The following is an 18,628-nucleotide window of genomic DNA, read 5'->3' as shown; positions in this document are numbered from 1 at the left end:
TTTCCACTTTTGAACCTCTGCTTCTTTAAGCTGTAATTCAGGTATTTGCCTATTTGTCTCTGATCTTGGGGACAGCAGTTTGCCTTGTGTCTTCTCTCTCTCTTACATATCCAAGGGTTGTAGATTTTTCAGTCTGTTCAGCTTTTTACTTGTTAGGACAGAGTGGTAAATTCTAAGCTCCTTATATGAGGAACTAGAAACTAAAAGTGCAGTTTGTGGTATTTTGTTACAGCAGCCTGAGCAAACTCATATAGGAGTTGCATTGTGTAAGGCTGAAAAGCCCACCAGATGACTATGTTTCACAAGAACACCCCCTCTTTTGTGGCAAATGTGCTCTGGTAGGCATTAATATGTGCCCTTTGTGTTTACCTTCATATTCCCATCCACATACCTCTTTCCTTTACCTCTTTATTCTTGACCTTTCAATCTTTTTCCTTTAGGTCCCTGACCTACCAGCTAAGGCATTCACTACTGCCTGTGAGTCCATATGTATTCTAACCATAGGCCACTTCCATTTTTTCACAGAGTGGATATTTAGGTGCACTTCCCAGAGTTCTGCCTTATGGAAGGATTTTCCTCTCATCACTATATTTCAAGGCCACTCTTGAGTGGGGCTGTAGTACAGCCAACTGCCATCTTTTGTTGTTGTTGTTGTTGTTGTTGTTGTTGTTGTTGTTATGTGACATGTTATTGCTCACCAGAGCATGTTTGCTACAGAAGAGGAACCAGAAAACCAAGAAGACAGAATGACTCAGCAAGTTGATGTCAGCTAGTCTCTGTCATGAGGTGCAGTTCTGGTGCAATGGATACATGGTGTTAGTAAGGATGTAGTAAGGACAGTGGCTATGCATTCGCCCAACAGTATGGGCTCCCATTCACCAAGACTGATCACACTACTGCCACCTCTGAATGTCTAACCTGCCAGCAACAGAGATCAGTGATGTGGCCCCAATACAGCATCATTCCTCAAGAAGAAAAACTATCCACTTGGTGTCGAATTGATTGTACTGGACACTTTTCACACTAAAGGGCACAGAAATTCATCTTGACTAGGATCAACACATCTACAGGATAAAAGTTTACCTTTCCTGTCCGCAGGGCTTTAGACAGCACCACTATTTGAGGGCTCACAGAATGTTTGATCCATAAACATGGGATCTCATACAACATTGCATTAGACTGAGGTACCCACTTTGTGGTAAAGGAGGTACAATAAAGGACATTCATTGGTCCTATCACATGCTGAATCACCCAGAAGCTGCTGGCCTGAATGCACAGGTGAGGTGCCAACTTAAAAGTGATACTCTGTCTTCCTTCAAGTTGCTGCATATACCCTAAGTTATTGACAACTATATGCTGCTATGTTCTCAGTCAGCGAAATACAAGGGTCCAGTAAGAAAGGGTGAAACTAAGCATAGCTTCATTTACCATTATTCTCAATAACCCATGTGGGGAATTTGTGCTTTTCGTCCTACAACTCTTGGCTCTTCAGGCTTAGAAGTTCTGGTTCCCAAAGGGGTAACTCTTCCACTAGGGACTCTTTAAATTTTTATTAAAATTTAAACTATGACTTCTACCCAGTCACTTTAGGCTCCTTGCCCTAAGAAACAAGCATGTTATAAGAAGAGTCACTTTCCTGGTTGGTTTAATTAACCTTGATCTTCACAAGGAAGTAGGACAGTGTTTTACAATAGAGATAAGAAGGATTATATTTGGCATTCAGGTGATAATCTTGGGCACATCTTGGTATTTCCCTGACCAATTTTGGTAGGAAATGGATAAATGTAGCAACCCAGGTATTAAAAGAGCATGGTGACCAGAGCTCAGACCCCTCAGGGATCTGCTGGGCCTTGGTGGCAAGCCTATCATAGTTAAACTTTGCCCAATTCTGCATCCCTCATGACCCTCTGATGTAGATCCTCGGAGCACTCCTCAATATACTTCCTTCATGAAAATCTTTGTCTCAGGATCTGTTTTTCAGGAAACCCGGCCTGTGACAAACTGTTTGACAGTTGTATTCTTGGGACTATCCAATTAAAATACTGTATATGGTTGCAGTGACTGAGGAGTTATTGCTTATATCCTCACAGTTTGAAGACTCCTCATGAGTCTCTGAAAAATCAACATCAGTGACTATGAAGGAGACATTTCTATTAGTCTGTCTTTTTCAAGTTATAACTGGAAGAGATATTCTACCATTGATCAACTGGACAATGCCACAATGACCCAACTGCACTCTGAGAGTCCTGGCATTAATTATTCTAGTGGCAAGCCCCACCCTTGACCTAACCCCACAAGTTTTAGCAAAGACTAACTTAGATGATAAAAATAAGTGAAATATAGTTACAGACAGAATGGCATTCAGACATCATACTTATTTACCTGTGTGGAGACAGCTGAGACTGTTCTTGATGGATGATCCCATGGTAATTCAGCAGGACTGGCTGTAAAAGTTGAATAGTGTGTGACATTTTGGGCAGTGAGAAACCTGGCATGTCTTATGGCTCATCTTTCTAGTAATCTACTTCAAAGCATCCTTAGTACACTGTACAAGCTTTATCATTTGCCCATTTAACTGGAAGTATGAGGGAGGATGGCAACAGTGAGCTAAGGTTCCTGTCTATAAATCTTCTATATTCAACTGAGGCAAAGGCAGACCATTACCAGAGATAAGTGACTTGCAATGCCTGTGCTATAAATTGCCCATTGAAGGTCTGAGTATGTGAGGGCAGGGGTCTGAGCTAGAATGATGAGCACATCAAGAGATTCTGAAAAGGAGCCTATCACAATCAAAAAGTCCTGTCTCTGGATTGGTCCTGAAAATTTTTTGGCCAGAATTTCATGGCACTTCCCAAGCAGAAGGAAATGCATTTGCTGAATAGACCAAAAGTCCTGGCAAGTCCTGGCATGTATCAACAATATTGCTGTCATTCCAATATTAGACTCTATTTTCATGTTTTCCTGTGAACAGTTTCCTGATATATATGTACTGTGGCCAAGGTAACAATTTGACTATCTTTCTAGAATAATTGCAGCTTTGGTGAGACTGTATTGTGACAGATATAGTTACCAATTATTGATACATTGTAACTGGAGTTGACCTTCATCTTGCACATTCAGTTATTATTGAAAACAACTGCAAATACTTGGCTCAATTCTGACAGAACTCTGAAATAAAAAACAGCAGAAAAACCCATAAACATTATTATTAAAGTCAAAAGCTGATTCTATGAAAAGACTTTTAAAAAGACAGACTTCTGGCAAATGTTATCAAGAATAAAAAAGAAAATGTGAGTAAATAAAATATAGAAAGATAAGGAAGAAATCATAACAGATACAAAAGGGATGATTTTTAAAGCATTATCAATGACTCTGCATTACTAATATTGAAAACAAACATAAAATAAAGTTCTAGAAATATTTTTTAAAATGTCAAAATTTGATCAAGAAGATGACTAATTCCAGGTCAACAAGTCTAAAGAGATTGAAATGGTAGTCAAAAACATTCCCTCCCCCAAAATTTTAGGCCTTGATGATTTTATAAGTGAGTTACAAAAACACTTAATTCCTATTTTACATAAATTGATCTAGGGATTAGAAAAAGAGTGAAAGCTGTCCAGCTCATTTTATGAGGCCAGATAATAATTCCAAAACGAGTTAGTGACAAATTTTTAAGCATATACTTATAGGGCTTTTTCATTTATGAATACAGATGTACTAATTCCAAACAAGATACTAGCTAACTGAATTTAACAGGTTTTTAAAAAAATCTATAATAATAAAAGTTTTATCTCCGAAATTCAACACAGATTCAATATCAATAAACCTAGCAAACTGGGAGTACAAAGAAGCTTTCTTAATAAAGGTTATGTATCAAAACCTACAGCAAATATACTTAATGGGAAAACTTAGACACATTTTCTTTAAGATTCTGACTGAGAAAAGGATGTCCTCATCACTGCTACTGTTTAATATAGCATAGAAGTCTTGGCCAATATTAGAAATGAAAATAATTAGGAGGTTATATTAGTCAAGGATCTCCAGGAGAACAGGACCAGTAGGATGTAAATGATAGATAGATAGATAGATAGATAGATAGATAGATAGATAGATAGATAGATAGATAGATGATAGATAGACAGATAGACAAATAGACAAATAAATAGATAGATAAGGATAGAGAATTATTTTAAGAAATTGGCTCATGCAATTTTGGAGGCTGGAAAGTCTGAAATTTGCAGGGCAGACTGGCAGGCTGGAGACCCAAGGAAAAGCTGATATTGACGCTCAAGACCAAAGACACTCTAAAGGTGGAACTCCCCTTTTGTTGAGGGGACGTTGGTTTTTTCTCTTAGAGCCTTCAAGTGATAAGATATAGCCCACTCACAGTATGGAGGGTAACCTGCTTGACTCAAAGTCTACTGATTTCAGTGTTAATCACATCTAAAAAAATACTTTCATAGCAGTATCTAGATTGATGTTTGACCAAAAAACTGGGCACCAAAGCTTAGCCCGAGTTGACACATAAATTTAACTATCACAAAAGTATTATTTTTGGAAGGAAAAAAATTGAACTGCTATTTGCAGGTGATATGATCATCTATCTAGAAATAAAAATACAATCAATGAACTATAAACTCTGATAGGAGATTTACATAAGGTTTCCAGCTGCAAAATCAGCCTACAAATATCAGTAGCAGTTCTTTATCTCCAGAAATAACTAGAAACTATAAAATGTAACAAAAATAAAACATCATTTATAATAGCCACAAAACTATAAAGTATCTAAGAATTAACTTAATCAAAAATATACATGCCTTCTCTGAGGAATACAGTGAGGTACTGGCACAAGGATAGATAGATAAACCGATCAATGGAAAAGAATAGAAAATCCAGAAGCAGACACACATTCACATCACCTGATTTATGATAGTGTGACACTGGTGTGCAGTGTTGGGGGAGGCCGGGGGTAGAAATAGTCTTTTAAATAAATGGTACTGGATTAATTTTATATCTAAATGAGAAAAAAAGAATCTGGATTCCTATCTCACACCATACATATAAATTAACTTTGAAAGAATTTCAGATTAAATATAAAAGATAAAATAATAAAGCTTTTAGAGAAAAATATCTTCATGGCTTCGTGTGGGCAAAAATGTCTTCAACAAAACACAAAAAGCACTATTAGACTATTTGAAATTAAAAAAATGAAAAGGCAACATACAGAGCGAGAGAGGATATTCTCAGTACATATATCAGAAAAAGGACTCATATGCAGGCTATATAAAGACTTTTGCAAATTAATAAGAAAAAGACAGACAACCCATAAGAAAAATAGGCAAAAGTCTTGAACAGACACTTCAAAAAAGAAGATATTCATGTGGCAAGTAAATATTTGAAAAGGCACTCAACTCCATTAAAATTAGGGAAATGCCAATTAAAACCACAATAAGAAACCAGTATACCTCCAACAGAATGGTTAAAATGAAGATGGAAAATACCAGTATTAACAAAGATGTGGGGCACCCAGAACTCTCATACCATTCTGTGGGAGTGTAAATTGGTACAACCACTTTAGAAAACTATTTGGCAGAAACTACTAAAACTAAACATATGCATACCCTATGGCCCAGTAGAAGTGTATACATAAGTTCGTGAAAAGATGTGTAAAAGTTTCACGGCAGCATTATTTTTTATAGCCCCAAACTAGAAACTCCCTAAATGTCCATCAACAGTAGAATGAATAAATTGTGATATAATTATGTAATGAAATACTATACAGCATTGAGAACAGACTACAACTACACACAACAATATAGATAAATCTTACAAATATAATATCAAGTGAAAAATTCCAGATACAAGAGAGAACATTATGGATGATTTATATGAAGAAAAAAAAGCAAAACTAATCTATGATGGGTAGTGAATGAAAAGAGACAGGGGGGCTTCTGGGGTACAAGCAAGGTCATTTCAGGGTGTTTTCCTTTTGAAAATTCATCAAATCATTTATGATTTGAGAATTTGTATATATGTATGCCATACTTTCATAAAAAATTCAAACAAATTCTAATTAAGAGATTTCTTTTTACAAACTCACGTTAGAGCCAAGGCTTTGGAGATCACCTGTATAAGTTGAGAAAAAAAACTGGCATGCCAAATGGAAAAAATTAAAACTGGATCTCAAACCAACACTACTTTAAGTGGGGACTCTTTGGATTAAGAACCTGCAATATTGTTATTTATAAGAAATATGTATTTGGTCATTCAGATGACTAAAATGTATTTCTCATCTACATGTCATATTTGTCCATGGTTCCTGGCTCACAGCTGCTAAAATCCTTGGAATTTCTTGTGATAAGCATAATAAAGGTGTCTTTTATTATATTAATGAAATGACTTTTGGAAAGCTCTTAGGTAAACTAAGGATGGTGGTGCTGGTTGCCAGGGGAATCAACCAGTGATTAGAGGGTTGGAACTTTCAGTCCTACCCCCCACACCCCACATCCAACACACATCCCTGCACACCCTGATCTCCAGGGACTAGAGAGGGACTGGAGGTTGAATAGATGGCTAATGGCCAATGAGTTAATTGATCATGCCTATGTAATGAAGCCTCCATAAAAATCCAAAAAGACAAGTTTCAGAAAGCTTCCAGGTTGGTGAACATGTGGAGATGCAGAGAATGGCCTGCCTGGAGAGGGCATGGAAGCTCCTCCCCCTTTCCCCACACTTTGCCCTATGCATCTTTTCCATCTGACTGTTCCTGGAGTTATATATCCTTTTATAAGAAACCAGTGATGCCTTTTGATTCCTGTGGCAGCAGCACTGAGCCCATGGCACCTACCCTTGGACTCCACTCTGAGACACCATGCTGGAACAGGCTATCTCTTTCGCCAAGGATTTCCTGGCCGGAGGCATCGCTGCTACCATCTCCAAGAGGGCCGTGGCCCTCATTGAGCGGGTCAAGCTGCTGCTGCAGATACAACATACTAGTAAGCAGATCGCACTGACAAGCAGCACAACTGTATCATGGACCGCATCATGCGCATCCCCAAGGAGCAGAGTAAGCTGTCCTTCTGGAGGAGCAACCTGGCCAAAGTCATCCGCTACTTTCCCACGCAAGCCCTCAACCTTGCCTTCAAGGACAAATACAAGCAGATCTTCCTAGGGGGCATGGAGAAGCATACACAGTTTGGGAGGTACTTTGCCGGCGACCTGGCCTCCAATGATGCCGCCCGAGCCTTTTCGCTCTGCTCGGAAATCCCTTGGATTTCGCCAGAACTCGTCCTGCGGCCGATGTGGGGAAGTCGGGCACTGAGCGGGCGTTCAGACGCCTGGGTGACTGTCTGGTGAAGATCACCAAGTCCAACGGAGTCCGGGGCTGTACCAGGGCATCAGTGTCCCCGTGCAGGGCATCATCATCTACCAGGCCACCTACTTTGGAGTCTACAACACCGCCAAAGGCATGCTGCCTGACCCCAAGAACACGAACATCGTGGTAAGCTGGATGATTGCCTAGACAGTGACGGCCATGGCTAGCGTGGTCTCTTACCCCTTCAACACTGTGAGGCGGCGGATGATGATGCAGTCGGGGCACAAAGGAACCAACATCATGTACAGGGGGACCATCGACTGGTGGCACAAGATCTTCAAGGATGAGGAAGGTAAGGCCTTCAAGGGCATCTGGTCCAAAATCCTCAGGGGCATGGGAGGCACCTTCGTGCTGATCCTGTACGATGAGCTTAAGAAAGTCATCTAGGCGCATTCCCGGGCCTAGACCCAGGGGACCGGGATGTCGCACGGAGCAGTTCACTCTTGCAGACCACTGATATTCCAGAAATTCTGGCGTCCCTGTCCTGACACATCATGAGTAGAGGACTAGGGGCTCTAGAGCAGGCTTGCTGTGGTCGCCGGCACCCTGACTCCATGCATTGGCTAGGTGGGGTGGGGGAAGGGTGGGGGATCCTGAACTTTCAAGGGTCCGCAAGCAGGCACCTCTGCCACGCAGACATAGTGCCCAGATACCTGTAGGACCGGCCTGTGCTTAAGTGTTTATTTAAGGAAAATCATGTCTCCCATTTGTCCTTAAGCATTATCCTATTTTTTTTTAATTTATTTATTTAAATTAGTTTCAAGTATACAGTATATTGGTTAAACATCTATGTAGTTCATAAAACGATCCCCCCTCTGCTCCCTCCCTCCCCTGGCCTTCCACCTAACCATCATATTAAAGGCATTTGCACAACCAAATACTCATGATCATGTTCTTTTTTTTTTTTTATGGTAACACTGGTTAACGAAAGTGATCATGTTCTATGTTGGGCATTCTGCAAACAATAAAAATGGGACACAGAAAAAAAAAAGAAACCAGTGATCTAGTATGTAAAATGTGTCTCTGAGTTCTGATGTCTCGTGTGGATCATGAACATGCCTTCCACCTCCTTGATTCTTCCAGATGAGCATAAGTATTGCCAGACCATAGAGCTAGAATAGTGGGGCTGGTTTTGCAAAGGTGAGGTGGGAGCCCCACCTACCCTGGGCTCTCGCCAGCAGGGTATCCTGCCTTTGACCTAAAAGCTGATCCTTTAGTTGTTATGCCATCTGAGACTGGGACATCACTAACAGAGCTTAGCCTTGCGTTGCTCTGTGTGCCTTGAGTTCAATTTCATCAAGAGGTTCTGTCAGGTCAACATGCATGAGTTGCTGAGCATACATAGCTCCTAAGCACCAAAGCCCTCCCCACACTGCTGACCCTGTCTCTAATGTTTCTATTTCTAAAGAAGGACCAAGTCCTCTGACACCAAGCCCAGTGTCCTTCACTTTGCCCAACAGCTACTTTCCTGTACAAGAAACACAATATACAGGACATAGACTGACACCGAACAGCAGAAAGGGCACAGGCCTTGAAGCCAAAGGTGAGATGAAGTCCCAACTGACTAGCATTGAGTGAATTTCTTAACCTCTCTGAGTGCTAAGATGAAAATGAAATTAGCCATCAGTGGAAGAAAAAAATGAAGGTTGTGAACAAAATAACCCCATTCAGAGGACCGATTTAGAAGAAGGAAGCAAGATAGCACTGCCATTATGGAAGCTTCAACATAATCAGCTATGGCGGGGTGGAGATTAAGAAAGAATGTGTTGGCCAGAGGGGTTTGCTCTGCAGCATTTATAAAAGGAGAGCTCAGAGAGACCACATATGGCTTGGGACCAGCACTGCTAAGGGGAGAAGACCCCCTGACCTCCAAAACAGGTAGGCTTATCCAGGGAGGCACAGAACCTGAAATTATCTCACCCTCCCACTTTGACTGATCCACACTCTCCAAGCCAAATTCTGCCCTATTTGACTTTCCTTCTGGCTTTGCCTAGAAGTAAGGTTGCCAGATTTAGCAAATAAAATATAAGTACTTGTACTAAAAAAAATATTCGTTGTTGATCTGAAATGCAAATTGAACTGCACATCCTGTATTTTTTCTGGCAACTTGACCTACTTTGCTGACAATCGAGTGGCAGAACCTCCTATGTTTTCATAAGCGCCTAGCCTGTGCTGGCTGGCCCCAATTTGTGTACTTTAGACATAAAGCAAGATTGCCTGTTTATCGTTTGTCTCCAGGCTGGAAGCTCCTTCAGAGTAAGGACTGTGCCTGGTCCACCACCACATCCTGGTGGTGCCTGGTACAAAGAGTACCTGTTGTGGTGTCAATGTTTAATGTTTTAAATAGTTCCATCTGAACGGTGTGCTATTATGTCTGTGTTAGTTAAAACTTCAATTCCAGGGGCAGTCATTTGCCCTCAAGGAAAATCTCTCCAGCTAGTCAGCTAGCTTTGCATTAGAAAGGCCACATCCAAATGAAGATCACAAGGGTTTCATCAATACCAGTGGCTTTCCTAATTAGCAAAGTTAAAGTCAGAAATGGGTTTTCATTGATAAAATTGGTGGCTTGTTAATTAGCATAAGGAATGTTAGAAATAGGTTCTCATTGCTGAAATTAAAGGTATTTAGGATCTATGGATTTGCTTAAATATGCTCCAGATGGTCTCCAACTTTACATGAAAAGGTTATCAGAATCTAGCAAAGACTGCAGCCTACAGCTTAGAGATGGTACCTGAGGCTTGGTACAACCTTTAGTTGGAGGATTTCTGGTTCCCTGATGCTTCTGGAATGTTGCATCGACCTTTCATGTAAAGAGAAGGCTGAGAGCTGAGACTTCCTTGTGTCTAGAGAACTTTTTTCGTGCAGGAATTTTTTTATGCCTGGTTGCTCATGAGTGCATGTTTAATAAACATTTCCATGTGTGACAGATATGGTCAGAGACTTGCTTTTGTGTGAAGTGATAGTGAGGTTGTGGGAGAAGGGATTAGTTCACCCTCACATCAAATTTCTTTGGAGATGTGTCAGTTAAGATCTTGTGTCTCAACTCCAAACCCATCCTTCTTTATAATGCTGTGGCTGGGACTCTGCAACCCACATTTCTGTTTTTCCAGCTGCTCCCTGTTAGGTTCTGCCCATAGGAGGTATTAGACGAAGACGCAAAACTAGAGGAAGAAGGGACTTGTTTCTTCCTTTGGGTGCCTGCTGGCTTCCTGTTGGTTTCCTGTTCGCTTCCTGACCCTGTGAGTGATACCACCCCGCCCCGCCTCCATACCCTCATGCTTCTTCATTCCAGCAACAGCAATGCCTTCCTATAGCAGCAGCTGAATCCAGTTTGCAGTTTTTCTGACATCCACGGAACCAGCCTCATCGCCTCCTACCCCAAAGACACTAGCTGGCCAGCACCTGCCCTCCTCAGAGGTCTGGGTCCCAGCTCCATGAGCTCCCTTTCTGAGCTCAGAGACACCAAAACCAGCTGGCCAGCACCCCTTTCTCAGGGATCTGAGTCCCACTTCCATGGGGCCCCTTCCCTGAGCTCAGACACCAGCATCAGGCAGCAGGTGCCTTTTCCTCAGGCATCTGAGTTTCAGCCCCATATGATCCCCGCTCCAAGCTTCTAGGTTTTAATAATTCCAACTTTTTTCCTATATTCCCCCAGGAGTGGTAACTGCTGCCTGAAATTACTACCTCACAATGTCTTAGAGTTTCCTTTTGACTTTGTTTGGTTCTTTGGTGACTAGTTAATAACCCCTTATACCCAGCTAACAATTCTCTATATTAAATTCTCTCTGTTAAAATAACTGGTGTTGTTTTTGTCTCCTGCCTAAAGGCTTTGCTACTTTCCAGAAAGAACTTTAAAGTTACGCATCACCAACCTGGCTTAAGTCAGCACTCAATAAATATTCATGGAATAAATAAATGAATAAATGACTGGATTTCTCACTATAAGTTAATAATGACTTTCCAAGTTTTTTATACCAAAGTCATGTGATTTTAATTACTGTGAGTCAGTCCCCAGAGCCCTCTTGCTTCAGAAGGAGAGTAATAATCAGATCTTGAAAGAATAAGATACAAAAAGTTTAAAGGGATGTCAAGTGCCCAAGTGAGTGCCACAGCATGGATGGGTATTACACCCACTCGAGTCCTTCTCCAGCTACTTTCAGAGTTGAATTAGCTCTGCACTAAAGACTTCTTGCCTAACCTAAAAGTCCACTTTCTTATGGTCCGGATGTCCAGCTTCATTTTGACCTCACTGTTCTCAAAGCTCAGAACCATCCAGGCTCTCTTGGGGGAAGCCGAGAGGCACCTTTGTTCCCCATCTACACGCAAAAAGTTAACAGCTACAGCTATTTGACATCTACAAAAGGCATCACTCATTCAAGGGGATGAGTTGGTGGTTAACAGAGAGGCTGCCAAACTGGCTCCATGTTCAAAAAAAGCATTCTAGAACCAGCTAAGGCCCTGGTCCAGGCCCTGGTCTGCACCTTGCTCCTAGAGAGCACTATTTTAGTCTTGGCCCCGTGCATTAGTGGTTTATACTCTTGTAGAACAAAATATTCTGTTTTCCATCCCTTAGGCAACCGTTTCAGGCAGGCTATGTACCAGGCCTTGTGCAGATTGCTGGGGATATGAAGTTATAGGTTCTGCCCCCATGGAGTTCACAATAAGAGCAAAGATGATCACAACAATGACAAGAAAGGCATAGAGGAGGAGCATCCATTATGCTCTGGAGGGCTCGAAAATATCAAACAAACTTCTTGTTCTTTACTAAGAATCATTGTTGCCAATTGCCCGGGCTTCCCCCTGGATACCTCTGTACTTTTCTTGAGCACCCCTTGGCTTCAGTGAGCTTTTGTTGCCAATAAACAGCACCTGTCTGTTCTTTAGAGCAGCAGTTCCCAACCTTTTTGGCACCAGAGATGGGTGCTCCTATGAGAGTCTAATACCTGATGATCTGAGGTGGAACTGAGGCGGTGATGCTAATGCTGGGGAGCAGCTACAAATACAGACGAAGCTTCGCTTGCTCACCCACCGTTCACCTCCTGCTGTGCGTCCAGGTTCCTAATAGGCCATGGACAAGTACCAGTTCATGGCCCGGGAGTTGGGGACCCCTGCTACAGAGGGTCTGCCCTCAGGGTCTTGCGTCATTGAAGAGAGCTGGAAATGGCTGGAAATGTATCTTTCCCTGTGAGGGAGCAGCTTTGCCAATGACTGATGAGTGGGGGTGTACGGATCTCAGTTCCCTTGCATGGGTGAGACAAGCCTGAGGTGAACCTGCACTCGGACCCCCAGCCCCAGGGTCAGGCTGAAGCTGTGGGACTTTATCTGAGATAGATCCCTGGCTTCTTCCTCAGCCTAAGTACTCATTCGTCTGTGTCAGTCCTGGGAGCAAGGGTCTCTTTTTTTTTTCCTTAGATGTGTCCATCCACTGCCTGTGGGGAGCACTAGCTGATAAGACTTGAACAGCCTTTGTTCTCAACTCATTTGCAAAGCAATGTTATTCAGCACCCGGGCAGAGTGTTGCCTGCTGACTTCCCCAAGTGAGCCTCCCCTCTATCAACTGAGAGAGGAACTCTCAAATTCCAGATGGGAATCTCACACCCCAACTCCCCCTTCTCCTATCTACCCATCCCCTCTGCACCACACAGCTCCCAGCAGAAGGTGCAGCCCCAGTATGGAGTCCTGACAGACTCCCTACTCCACGTTCAGGGCCATCTGTCATGCATCATCACAAGCACTGGGGAATCCTCTATCAGCAACAGTCCTTCTCCCCACGCTCTTACTCCTGGACCTCTCTTGGCCTTTCCCCACAAAACTCACATATTAATTTAGCTTAAGGTACTGCAGACCATTACTGTTCCCAGGAAATATTCAACAAGCATCTTCAGTATCTGAACCCAAATACCAGATAGTTCCTGTACCAGATGTTGTCAGTCCCTACCCCTTGGCCCACCAAGAGGGAGATCATCTGCTGAAATTCCTGTGCTTGCCAATGGCTTCTGAGTTCCGGCTTCCACTTCAAAGCTCTATGACTTTGGATAAATCTCTATTTTTGTAAATTTCAGTCTCTCCATCTGAAAAATGGGAATCAAAACACCTACCTCCCAGAACTATCATGAAAACTAAAGCTGATATCATCTGGGGAGATACTTTGTCAACCACAAAGCATTATCCAGGTCTTATTACTGGGCAGAGAGAATGGGCAGTCATGTGAAAAATGGGGTAGGGTCAGAAAAGCACAAAGTCTTTGGAAGTGACAGTGAGAGAATCAGGGTGATGAAAGCACAGAATCTATGGACAAATATTGCAGGTTGGGTTCTCAGGAGGCAGATGACAGGATATCTTCTGAAGGGCAAGATGTTTATAAGACTGACCATCAAATCTTGTGAAAAGAAGTAGAGGGATGCAGGGTAGGGCAGAGGGAGAAGCTAATCTGGCAGAGAGCTGAGGAATGAGGATCATCCACCAGAGTTTTCCTGTGATAGGCTGAAATGGCTACATCATTATACCCTTTTTATGCTTTCTGCTAAAACATAACTTTATACTTAAACACCAGGCATGGGCTGCCTGAGAAGGTTGTGCCCTGGAGCAAGGTGGCTCCCATAGCTGAGGGCAGTTAAAAGAATTGACAGCTTTTGGCTGTGTGCTCATCACCCAACCCAGGGATGGACAACAAGAATTTCCTTGAAGGGGGATCTGGTGACACATCTCTGTGTCTACCACAAAAAGAGTGGTCCTTTCAACCATTAAGTCATTCAGTTATTCATTCTGATAGATAGGTAGCCAGTTGATAAGTTATTATTGAGGACTTACTCTGTGCCAAGGATTAAACTAGATGCTGTGGGAAAATACACAAACAAAGCAAGGTACTATCATGGTTTGGACTCCCCTAAAAACATATCCTGAGATAAGAAGTGAGCTCTAGATGACAGTTTATTTGGGAAGTACAAGGAACAGCAAAAGCGAGACAGGGAAGGGAAGTCAGTCAATCAAGGCTACCAGTGTGGGCAACCAGACCTCATGGCCACAGGGAAAACTCTGGGTAATTGTATAGCCAACTCCCATCACTTACTGGTTGTCAGCTGTGCTCAGGAGCCATTAAGTCAGTTCCTGGCACTTTCAGCTTGCTCTGTGCTGCTGGGCACAGACATGGTAAGTGCTGACAGGATATGGAGGCAGGGTGGCCATGCAGTGCTCGATGTACACTCACATCGAGCACTTTACAGTCTTGTGGGGAAGACCGACCATCAGAAAATAACCTAACAAGTACAATGACAGAGACACGCTTAGAACACAAAGAAGAGGGCCCTAATATGAGAGGCCTCTTCAAGGAGGTAGCCTAACACATAAGCTGAGTCTTAAAAGGCAACAAAGGGTTGGTTGACTTGGAAGAAAGGGCCTGGAAAGAGCCCCTGAGACTTTGACAGCTGGGCTGCTTCAGGAGTTTTCCATTCATCCAGGGTGGCTGGAGCAAAGCCAGCATGTAAAAGAAGAGGAATAGAGGAATAAGGCAGGGACAGAAAGTGGTGCTAGATCACCCAGAGCCTGAATGAGGATTTCTACTTCCTATGAAAAGATTGGGGAGACTTGCCAGGATTTTAAGCACAGGTATGTCATAAATCTGACATACTTTCTAGAGAAATCACTGTGGCTAAAGAGTAGATAATGGATTCCAGGGGACAGGACTGAGAGTTGGGGGCAGGGAGCCCTGGAGAGAAATTACAAAGGCCAAAACCAGGGAAGTGGCCAGGGAGAGAAAGAAGGTGACAGAGTCAAGAGAGGTGAAGAATGCATAAGACATAATCACAAACAGGATGAGGAGCCCTAGAGAAGTATCTATACCAGTCATATGTTCCCATCCAGAGTTTTAATCATACCTCTTAACTTTCTACTACTCCTGGAAGGACCTGGAGCCAGGATATGGCAAGGAGCTCTTTGTAAATTCTACTACAGCAAGATCACAACCTTAAACTGTGAATGGGTAATTGAGGTACAAGTATCAGGCCTATGTTACTACCCTGAGAATATTCCATGCCCAAAGTCAGACAGAGGGCCCAAAGTCTTGATTTAAATCAATTTTCAATGAGTGGATTCATCACAACTTATTTTTCAAGGCACTCAAAATGTTAGAAGGTTGCTAGCATGTTAAAGGCAGTCTTTCCAATTGGTGTTCCCAGTGTCATTTTTAACAACCTTTTCCTCCATTGACTTTTTGATCCTCACACCTTACCTAAAGTACAATATTTGAGTTGCTGTTGCTCTTGATTTTTCATAACAGGTACCCAAAGCAACCCATATCACATTCAGGTCAGGTAGGAAGCAAAGATGGTCATGGTGCAAAGTGTTCTTATCTCTCCGATTGCAATGGTGTCTCCAGTAGACTCTGATGTTTTGATAAGATCAAGACCTCAAAAATAAATGCTATCCCAGAAGTTGCATACACCCTTTCTACTTATATGCCATCAGCCAGAACTTAATATCATATGGCTGTATCTAGCCACAAGAAAAATTGAGAAATGTAGTTTTCATTTCAAGTGGCCCTGTACTTAGCTGAAAAATGAGTTTTTCTTTTAAAGAGGACAAAGAGAGAAAGGATACTGTGGGCACCTGGGAGTCTCTGCTTTATTAGTTAGCTATTGCTGCCTAACAAATCACTCTAAAATTTAGTAGCCTAAAACAACTACCGTTTTATTTCTTATGACTCTGTGGGTCAGGAATTTACTTAATTAACTTGATGGGAGGATCCTTTCACAATGTATCCATATATCAAATCATCACATTGTATACTTTATCTATTTTTATTTATCAGTTATACCTCAGTAAAGCCAGAAGGGGGTAGAAATGCAATAAACATACTGCCATTTTAATAAATAAACAAATAATTAAAGAAATACTTTCTTGGACAAAGAAAAACTGTGAGAATTTATTGCTGGCAGAACTGCAATATGAGAAGTGTTACAGGTAGAAGGAATGTGATATCAGACAGAAACTTGGATCTACACAAATAAAGAGAACTAGAAATAAAGGTAAATAAAATTGTGTTTAATTTTTTAAAGTTGCTCTAAAAGATAACTGACTGTCTAAAGCCAACACAGAAGCAATGCAAGGGAGGAATTGGTAGTATACTCTTATAAGGTCTTTAAACTATATGCAAAAAGGCATAATATTATTTGAAAGTAGACACTGATTAATTAACTACCGTAAACCCTAAGGAAACAGTTAAACTTTTAAAAAAGTATTAAATGGTTTAACATGCTGTCCTGGATTGTCTCTCAGCAACTTAGCACCATTCTCCCTTCTATGCTCTCCGAAGCATAGAAGCATCTGGAAGCACAGGGACTATATTGTCTAGCATTCCTTGTGAAATGCGTTACTAATTAGATTCTACCAATGAGAAGTAATGTTGATTCTCATTATTCATGCTAACTATGTTCTATAAAGTCTCTGTGAACATTGAGTTAGTGAATACTAAATTGTTGTTCCTAGTGGAAATATAGGTTTAAGTTCCAGAGAGCCTCTGATCACATTTTTGTAATTCAATCAATATATAACCTTGTTTTATGTGTGTTTCTGTTTAAAGACAGCTTATTCAATATACAGCTGACCCTTAACTCAAGGGTTAGGGGTGCTGATCCCCCAATGCAGTTGAAAATCTGCGTATAACTTTTGACTCCCTAAAAACTTAACTACTCCCAGTATTTGTGGGTGATTGGTTCCAAGAACCCCCCACAGATATCAAAATATGCTGATGCTCAGGTCCCCTATAAATAAAAAGCTATATAGATCAATGCATACAGCTGGCCCTCTACATCTGCAGACTCCCAACCACAGATTGAAAACAGTACAAGTATTTATTCATTTTTTCCTTTATAAAGATTTTAATATGATTATTATTATTATTACTATTTTAAGTTATTGGGGTAACATTAGTTAATACAATTATATAATTTTTGAGTGTACATTATAATTTGACATCTATATATTCTATTGTGTGATTACCACCCAGAAGGTACTTATTTTAAAAATCCAAGTATAAATGGACCTGCACAGTTTCAACCCATGTTGTTCAAGAGTCAACTGTATATCGTTGATTCATTAACATTGACTTTATAACCAACAGCCCTATAACTCAGGCCTGAATGAAGCTTATCTAATATACATATTTTCTCTGTAAGACACATCACAGCCTCTTCAGCACTAAAGTTGAGGGCCATTTTAAGCAAAATCGCCAACAAAAAGCACAAAAATGTAAAAGTCATGTCCACTACATAGACCTCAAAAAGGATGCTTGTTTATAGTATGAGAACTGAAACAAGAAGGCAGAGCATCATCTTGTTCAACCTCAGCTGGGAATAGGTGAGCTGGTGACTCAAGTTTTTCGCCACTCTGCACAAGTCCATGGATGACTGCGATCATGCTGTGAGTACTGATTTTAGGATTACAAATAGATTTTAGTGAGTAGGCAAATTTGCAAATATGGAATCCACAAATAATGAGGATCTACTATACTTACACAAGACTTAGAATGCCAAAGGGAGGCAAGAAGCCACAATTACTGCTTATCCAGCAATTGCAGGCAGACACAAAAGATACAGCAAATGGAACCTTTTGTGACAACTCTCAGGCACTTCCCTGAGAATCACCTACCTTGGTCTTGCAGATCAGTGTGCAACTCAATGTGCTTTCTGATGCTCTGGAAGTTTGGAGGAAGTCTGAGAGCTGGTATTGGCTTTCCTGGACCTTTGCTCTTCCAGTTTTGTCAAATATTTTATAAGCGCCTAATCTCCAATATTTAATCCCTTCCTATTTGAAACACAGAGTGCTGTTTCCCCAACCAAACACTGACTAACACACATTCCCTAAAAAACATACAGCTTGGAGGAAGATTGGAATAAATATTAAATGTTCAACTTCATAAAAGTTGTCACAGCTTAGGATTTGCCAGTGAGGCTGGGTGTGACCTAATTCAAGCTCAAGAGTTTTGCAAGTCACTTTGGCCTCTTCATCTTAGAGGGGCATGTGACAACAGAACCACTTTGTCTCCAAAAGTGCTGTCCCACTTCCTATTTATATTTTCCAGGGTAAACCCTTATCTTAGGCCACTAAGACACTGCAACAAGGATTTGTGTGCAAGTGATTTATGAAGGCAGTGCTTCCAGGAGGGACCAGTTAAGGGAGTGGGGAAAACAGGACGAGGAAAAGGAAGCAGCCAGCAAGGGCACACACTCGGCCTCAGCCTGACCCCACCGAGGCTCT

The 18,628-nt window shown here is 41.6% G+C and overlaps 1 pseudogene; it reads left to right on the top strand.

Annotated features, from left to right (window-relative positions):
* Window positions 1–6,871: 6,871 nt before the first annotated feature.
* LOC105305898 lies at window positions 6,872–7,762 on the top strand (annotated as a pseudogene).
* The last annotated feature ends 10,866 nt before the right edge of the window (window positions 7,763–18,628 follow it).

This window comes from Pteropus vampyrus, unplaced genomic scaffold (genome assembly GCF_000151845.1).
Source record: "Pteropus vampyrus isolate Shadow unplaced genomic scaffold, Pvam_2.0 Scaffold404, whole genome shotgun sequence".
NCBI classification, from domain to species: Eukaryota; Metazoa; Chordata; class Mammalia; order Chiroptera; family Pteropodidae; genus Pteropus; species Pteropus vampyrus.
The sequence above is the reverse complement of the archived record's forward strand: the minus strand, read 5'-3'. Positions and strand labels throughout refer to the sequence as shown.